This window comes from Haematobia irritans, chromosome 1 (genome assembly GCF_050003625.1).
Source record: "Haematobia irritans isolate KBUSLIRL chromosome 1, ASM5000362v1, whole genome shotgun sequence".
Taxonomy (NCBI): domain Eukaryota; kingdom Metazoa; phylum Arthropoda; class Insecta; order Diptera; family Muscidae; genus Haematobia; species Haematobia irritans.
In genome coordinates, this window is record NC_134397.1 from 162245961 (window position 1) to 162254933 (window position 8973).

The 8973-nt window shown below is 28.1% G+C and overlaps 1 long non-coding RNA gene across 1 annotated transcript; it reads left to right on the forward strand.

Moving 5' to 3' along the window:
- Nucleotides 1-6939: 6939 nt before the first annotated feature.
- On the forward strand, nt 6940-7212 carry LOC142242879 (uncharacterized). The gene is made up of 2 exons (XR_012724228.1): nt 6940-7030; nt 7093-7212. It is a non-coding gene; the product is annotated as an uncharacterized LOC142242879 (long non-coding RNA).
- Nucleotides 7213-8973: the final 1761 nt, after the last annotated feature.

The window sequence follows — 8973 nt, forward strand, 5'->3', positions numbered from 1 at the left end:
ACAAAAAAATAGAAATAAAACTTTAACACCATTTTCCATAGGAATGAAATTTTGACAAAATTTCTCAATAGAAATTAAAAATATGTAAAATTTCTCTATAGAAATAAACTTCTGACAAAATTTCTCTATAGAAATAAAATTTTGACAAAATTTCCTTATAGAAATAAAATTTTGACAAAATTTCTCTATAGAAATAAAATTTAACAAAATTTCTCTATAGAAATAAAATTTTGCCAAATTTTCTATAGAAATAAGATTTTGACAAAAAATCGCTATAGAAATAAAATTTTGACAAAATTTCTCTATAGTAATAAAATTTTGCCCAAATGTTCCATAGACATACAATTTTGACAAAATTTCCTCTATAGCAATAAAATTTTGACAAAGTTTCCCTAGAGCATTAATAATTTAACTAAATCACGTACAAAATTTTAACATAATCGAATAAAATTTGCTCCTCTAAGAGGCTACGTAAGCGAAATCTGGTGATCGGTTTATATATTATTATGAGCTCATATACTAATAACGTACCAAATTCCCTATGGTGAAGGGTATACAAAGTGAAGTCGTAGGCTCGCTCTTGGACTGTACGATAATCTCCTCCTCTCAATATCCAAGTTGAAATTCTAGGAATTTGTATTTTATTAACATGATATATCCTTGAATATCATAAAGGTCATTAGCCATCACTCACATGATACGTTCACCACATGTACATGCTGCAACATTGACTTCAGTACTTAAACATCATTTATGCCTGTGTCATTATGTAAATTATTTAATGAGATTTCATTCATCCAAAATCTGGCTGTATTTGTCTGCTTAACTCTGGCATCGAAATGATGATGACTTACTACTTCATTTACCAACATCCGACGCTGTGGCTTTTCCCAAATCGGATAACCAGATCGATGCAAGCTACATCGAATTAATGAGTCTGTCATAAACCCAGAGGACAGGATTTAATGGCCAATTGCAGAAGCGAAAGAAAAAATAATATAATATTTATGTATATTTCAATTGAGAGCATTTTAAATGAAGATGAACTATTTAAATTTGGTTTTCATGTAGATAGTTAATAAAGCAACAAGTCACAATATTCAATATCTTCCACAGCGACATGAATTTTTTGAACACTGAACAAAATACTAATCGATTATGAATGTGTGTGTCACTCAAAATTTTAAAACACAAAATTTGGGTTACCCAATGTAAAATTTTTATAACGTTTCATTTAAGTTTAATCATCTGTAATCGTAACCATTAGACAAAGACCTTGAAATTTTGTTGTAGAGCCGATGTAAGAATGTAAGAATAACCCCAAATATTAATTTTTTATTAGACATTTTCCTAATTAAATTTAGAATATTTCACCACCGCAACTACTCTCGAGTAGAGGACTTGTCAGTCGTCTTCTTCGGATTGCGGAAGAGATGAGCGCTTTATGGCATCCATCTCAGGAAGTGCAGTAGAGTCCCCGCGGAACAACACTGACGCAGAAAAACCGAATTAATATTACACCAAACGATGATACTCTTACTCTTATAATATACTTACAAAATGTTCTAAAAATATAAAATGTTGACAAAATTTTAAAGTTTAAAAAAATAAAGTTTTCACAAAATTTTCTATAGATATAAAATTTGCACAAAATTATCTATAGAAATAAAATTTTAACAAAATTTTCTAAAGAAATAAAATTTGCACAAAATTATTTATAGAAATAAAAGTTTCTACAGAAATAACATTTTCAAAACGTTTTCTATAGAAATAAAATTTTCACAAAAATTTCTATAGAAATAAAATTTTCTCTAGAAAGAAAATTTTCTGCCAAACTAAAATCGATGATTTGAGTTTGGCAAAGGAAAAGAGATATGCTGGCAAATATGCTGGCAGTAGCCGACTATCAAACCCTTTTTCGGGAGGTTCAAGTGTAGTTCACTTTGGGTTGAGTGAATTACCAGAATTTATTCTGATAATTGGTTGATAGTTTTGCTGCAAGTAGAGGATGCTGATGAGGAATGTGGTAATTCCGAAACAGCTGTACATCCAACCATCTTGCAGTCTATAGGGCTTTGCCCAAATAAATTTGACAAGCATACTTTTCCTCTGTTGGTTAAGCTACACTTGTAGTTTAGTCAATGCATGGCTTTAAGCTGAGATCAAAAAAAAAAAAAACAACAGTAACGAAATTAAATCTAGACAAAATTTTTTATATAAAGAAATAAAATTTTCAAAAAATTTTCTATAAAAATAAAATTTTGACAAAATTTTCTATAGTAGTAAAATTTTGACAACATTTTCTATAGAACTAAAATTTTAACAAAATTGTCTATAGAAATAAATTTTTGACAAAATTTTCTATAGAAATAAAATTTTCACAAAATTTTCTATAGAAATAAAATTTTCACAAAATTTTCTATAGAAATAAAATTTGCACAAAATTTTCTATAGAATTAAAATTTGCACAAAATTATCTATACAAATAAAATTTTCACAAAATATTCTATAGAAATAAAATATTCACAAAATTTTCTATAGAAATAAAATTTTGACAAAATTTTCTATAGAAATAAAATTTTCACAAAATTTTCTATAGAAATAAAATTTGCACAAAATTATCTATAGAAATAATATTTGCACAAAATTATCTACAGAAATAAAATTTTCTATAGAAATAAAATTTTCACAAAATTTTCTATAGAAATAAAATTTTCTACAGAAATAAAATTTTCAAAAAATTTTCTATAGAAATAAAATTTTCAAAAAATTTTCTATAGAAATAAAATTTTCACAAAAATTTCTATAGAAATAAAATTTCCTCTAGAAAGAAAATTTTCACAAAATTTTCTATAGAAATAAAATTTTGACAAAATTTTCTATAGAAATAACATTTTGACAAAATTTTCTATAGAAATAAAATTTTGACAAAATTTTCTATAGAAATAAAATTTAGACAAAATTTTCTATATAAATAAAGTTTTGACTAAATTTTCTATATAAATAAAATTTTGACAAAATTTTCTATAGAACTAAAATTTTCACAAAATTTTCTATAGAACTAAAATTTTCACAAAATTTTCTATAGAACTAAAATTTTCACAAAATTTTCTATAGAAATAAAATTTTCACAAAATTTTCTATAGAAATAAAAATTTCACAAAATTTTCTATAGAAATAAAGTTTTCACAAAATTTTCAATAGAAATAAAATTTGCACAAAATTTTCTACATAAATAAAATTTACTACAGAAGTAAAATTTGCAAAAAATTTTCTATAGAAATAAAATTTTCAAAAAATTTTCTATAGAAATAAAATTTTCACAAAAATTTTTTCTAGAAAGAAAATTTTCACAAAATTTTCTATAGAAAGAAAATTTTAACAAAATTTTCTAAAGAAATAAAATTTTGACAAAATTTTCTATAGAAATAAAAATTTGACAAAATTTTCTATAGTAATAAAATTTTGACAAATTTTTCTATAGACATAAAATTTTGACAAAATTGTCTATAGAAATACAATTTTGACAAAATTTTCTATAGAAATAAAATTTTGACAAAATTTTCTATAGAAATAAAATTTTGACAAAATTTTCTATAGAAATAAAATTTTGACAAAATTTTCTATAGAAATAAAATTTTGACAAAATTTTCTATAGAAATAAAATGTTGAGAAATTTTTCTATAGAAATAAAATTTTGACAACATTTTCTATAGAAATTTTAACTTTGATTTCGTTCAAACAATCAAAAATGTGTTCCTTTACTTTAAGGAAAATTTGCCTTAGTTCACAGACATGCGACTTTAACGAAAGGACGCAAATTTCCAAAATTTGAGTCCTAAATTTAATGAAAAAATTGTAAAAGAAAAAATTATAAATTTTATTTTAATTAATATTTCGTTATTTTAAAGAAATTTGTTCTTAATATTTTGTAAATTACGCATCCTAAAATTTGTACCTGCCATATAATGGGCCGACCTCACCACCTTCGCCAGAGCTGCAACAATTGGGTGCCAGTAGGTTGCTATGCTAACCCACATCACGTGGCCCGACGCATCCAAGGCTTATTACTTCCTCCGCATGATTATTCCCATTCCCACTTCCAATTAAATTTTGGCTTTTGACTTGTTCCATTGCACGCTTTTGTAATGCATGCAATTTATGAGGCAAGAGAATGCTATTCTCTACGCTTGAAATTTATAGCATCAGAGCATTTTTAATCCCATGAGATATCCGCGAAATGCTTAAATCAACATTAAATGCTCCAGAGAATCACATGAGGGAAGCGCATTATTTATGGGATATTTTTAAAACAGGCAAAGGAGTGAGAAAATGGCTATCTATATGCTTGAAAATCGTTGAGGTTAGCAAGTAAGCAGCTTGCACAGGATATTATAATCCCTTGTGACATTAACAACATTATTGGTTTTAAGCATTTTGACATTAAAATTACAATTAAATCATATAGCGATTTAGTTTTAATAATTTATGCAATTATAAAAAATTATCATTCGGATAAATTGAAATGAACACCCAGAAAAAAAGTGTTTTCGAAACTAAAGGAAAAAATGTTCATCAATTTAGTTTAGCCATTTTATTTCCATTCAGTTAAATTTTTGTGTCATATAATAAAATTTACTTGTTTCAGTAAACAAATCCTAAACTGAAAGCAGTTAGGAATAGTTCATTAACTAGAATAAGACATGTAATTTTACTAATACTGTTTTCTTCGCTGGGTATAAGAATTTACTACTGAACAAGAAAATTTTATTCACTGATAACAAAGCATTCGTAAAAATAAACAAAAACCGAACTAAAGTTTCCTTAAATTTAGTAAAGTTTCTTATATAATGATAAATTTATTTATTTATTTTATTTATTTATATTCCTACTACGAAGTATTCAATCCTTTCAAAACTTAAGGAAGCACACTTATTAGAATATAGGAAAATTTCCTACATTTCTTTTATATACCTGTAATCGATACCTGTCATCGATGTAATCGATGTGTTTGCGCGTGTGTTGTTTTTTATTTGGAATCGCGTTGTTATGGTATACTGAGAGATTGTTAAAAATAATATAGTAAATTAATATAATAAAAAACAAATAAAATATATAAAATATTTGTTATTTTAAATTAGTGAGAACAATTTTCGTTTGTTGGAAATTGGTTTATAAAAAAAAAAACAAGTAAGTAAAGTCTAAAGTCGGGCGGTGCCGACTGTATTATACCCTTCACCCCTATGTAGGCCAAAATTTGTGTTACCATCTCAACTACTTCACATTTGCTGGAATCTATATAAAGGAGACTATTTTTGTACTTCTACAAAATCTCTAGAATTAAAATTTAAATCGGCTAACGCTATCCAGTTAATTGGAGGAAACTTCCATTGAAAATGGGGCTAAAATGTGTAACAGTCTACCATATTTCCCCAACTCTGGTGTATGTATATATGGGAGCTATATATAATCTGAACCGATTTTGACTAAATTTTACATGTATAGTTAGAATAATAATTCTGCTATCTATGCGAAATTTCACATAAATGGGAGTATAACTTTGGCCCCCCTGGTCATATGAGTGCAAATCGGACGGAAGATATATATGGGAGCCACATCTAAATCTGAACCGATTTCAACCAAATTTGGCACAATTACCGATACTACTAAACGTACTCCTTGTGCGAAATTTGAAGCAAATCACGGCAAACCCCTGGATTTTGAGGTCATATAAGTTCAAATCGGACGAAAGATATATATGGGAGCTATATCTAAATCTGAATCGATTTTGACCATATTTGGCACATACAATAGTATCGTTAAAAGTACCGCTTTTACAAAATTTGAAGTAAGTCAGGGCAAAACTCTGGCTTTTGAGACCATATAAGTCCAAATCGGGCGAAAGATATATATGTGAGCTATATCTAAATCTGAACCGATTTTAACAAAATTTGACACACTTAACAATACTATTAAACGTACCCCTTTGTTCAAAATTTGAAGCAAATCACGGCAAAACTCTGGCTTCTGTGGCCATATAAGTTAAATCGGACGAAAGATATATATGGGAGCTATATCTAAATTTGAACCGATTTCAATCAAATTTGCCACAATTACCTATACTACTAAACGTACTCCTTGTGCGAAATTTGAAGCAAATCACGGCAAAACCCTGGATTTTGGGGCCATATAAGTTCAAATCGGACGAAATATATATATGGGAGCTATATCTAAATCTGAATCGATTTTGACCATATTTGGCACATACAATAGTATCGTTAAAAGTACACCCAGAAAAAAGTGCCTTCGAAACTAAAGGAAAAATTTTTCATCAACATAGTTTATCCATTTTATTTCCATTAAGGTAAATTTTTGTGAGAAATAATAAAATTTACTCGTTTCAGTAAAAAAATCCTAAACTGTAAGCAGTTAGGAATAGTTCATTAACTAGAATAAGGCATCGAATTTTACTCATACTGTTTTCTTCGCTGGGTATAAGAATTTCCTACTGAACAAGGAAATTTTATTCACCGATAACAAAGCATTCGTAAAAATAAACAAAAACCGAACTAAAACCAAGTTTCCTCAAAATTAGTAAAACTTCTTATAAAATGATAATTGCGACTTCCTTTATAATAGAAACTTTTCATATATACGAACAACACTTGGCTTAGAAAAATATTTTAGTTCATTCGTACTAAGAAGTTTGCAATCCTTTCAAAACGTAAGGAAAAAAACTTGTTAGAATATAGGAAATTTTCCTATATTTCTATTGTCTACCTGTAATCGATACCTGTCATCGTAATCGATGTGTTTGCGCGTGGGTGTAATCGATATGTTTGCGCGTGGTAAAATAATATAATAAATAGCAATTAAAATATATACAATATTTTTTATTTTAAATTAGTGAGAAAATTTTTCGTTTTTTGAAAAGAAATCTATCAATGTCGTGATGGTGTATAAAGGAAGAAAACACCAGCAGAATAATTACCCTTTCATTTGTCTTCATTTTGGAATCTTCAAATATCAGGTAATATTCAGTGACGCTAACCTTTTGTAACAAAAATGTTTTATCATTTTTTATATTTGTAGGTATTGAAATTGTAAAAGGAGGACAAAATCGTTAGGAAGCAACTTATTAAAAGTGAAAAGTACAAGAAGAAGATGAAAAAGTGCGTTTTACAGTTGATAATATCACATGGAAATTGGAAATAGTGGAATAATAAACTAATATTTCAAGGACAGCAGTTCTAATTATGAAGTAAAAGTTTTACCACAAATATGTAAGATTTGTCCAAATGAATGAAAAAATTTCAATAAAATCATTCCATATATGAATTCAAATTAGTTAAATTTTTTCATTCTGTAGTATAGTGGTACATAAATATAGGAAAATGTTAACTAATATATGGAATGCATTATACCTAATTTCTACGAAAATCACATCGTTCAAACAAATAAAAATGTCTTTGGCGCTATACGAAGTTCAACTTTCTTTACAATGAGTTCATTTTAACTTAAAGAAGTGGTCACTTTTTTTTGGGTGTACCGCTTTTGCAAAATTTGAAGTAAGTCAGGTCAAAACTCTGGCTTTTGAGACCATATAAGTCCAAATCGGGCGAAAGATATATATGTGAGCTATATCTAAATCTGAACCGATTTTAACAAAATTTTACATACTTAACGATACGATTAAATGTACCCCTTGTGCAAAATTTGAAGCAAATCACGGAAAACTCTGGCTTTTGTGGCCATATAAGTTCAAATCGGATGAAAGATATATGTGGGAGCCATATCTAAATTTGAACCGATTTCAATCACATTTACCAAGCATTGATAGAATGTCAATTCTACGCTCTGTGCAAAATTTCACGAAGATCGGTAGTAAACTTTGGCCTCTGTGGTCATATGAGTCTAAATCGGACGAAAGATATATATGGGAGCTATATCTAAATCTGAACCGATTTGGCTGATATTTTGCAAGATTTTCGAGATTCATAAAATATTTGGATGTACGGTATTTCAAGAAATTCGGTAGATAAACACGCTAACTATGACCACATCGGGGGAAAATATATATGGCAGCTATATCTAAATCTGAACCGATAGCGATTGTCTCTGTCCCAAGAAACGGCCCTATGCCAAATTTGAGGACGAGCGGACTTAAATTGCGAGCTGTACTTTGTGCACAAAATTACATATACAGACGGACGGACAGACAGACAGACGGACATCGCTAAATCGACTCAGAATTTAATTCTAAGCCGATCGGTATACTAAAAGATGGGTCTATTTGTTGGCGTTACATACAAATGTACAAACTTATTATACCCTGTACCACGGTAGTGGTGAAGGGTATAAAAAGAAAACACCAGCAGAATAACAACCCCTTCATTCGACTTAATTTTGGAATCTTCGATTATCAGGTACTATTCAGTGACACTAACCTTTTGTGAAAAAATTGGTTTAGGATTTTTTGTTTATATTTGTAGGTATTGAAATTGTAAAAGGTGGACAAAATTGCTAGGCAGCAACTTTTTCAAAGTGAAAGGTACTAGAAGAAGAAAAAATGTGTTTTAATATTTCAAGGCCAGTCAATGCTGTTGATTCTAAATAAATATATTTAATATATTAATAAAACATGTCTTTTATTGAAGAAAAAATTGCCTATATAAATAAATAAAATTCTATTTAAAAACGAAGATAAGCAGTTCTAATTTTGAAGTAAAAGGTTTACCACAAATATGTAAGATTTATCCAAATGAATTAAAAAAGTTCAATAAAATCATTCCATATACACCCTCAAAAAAAATCGCCTCTCTAACATATGTTCCAAACATATTTTGCAGGAAGCACATATATTATTGGATACTGTCGAAACATTAATATGTTTGTTTTATGTGAACATATAATATGTTTGGAAGCATTTTGAGCCCAAAAATATTATATGCTTGGAAGAATTTTCCCCAAAGA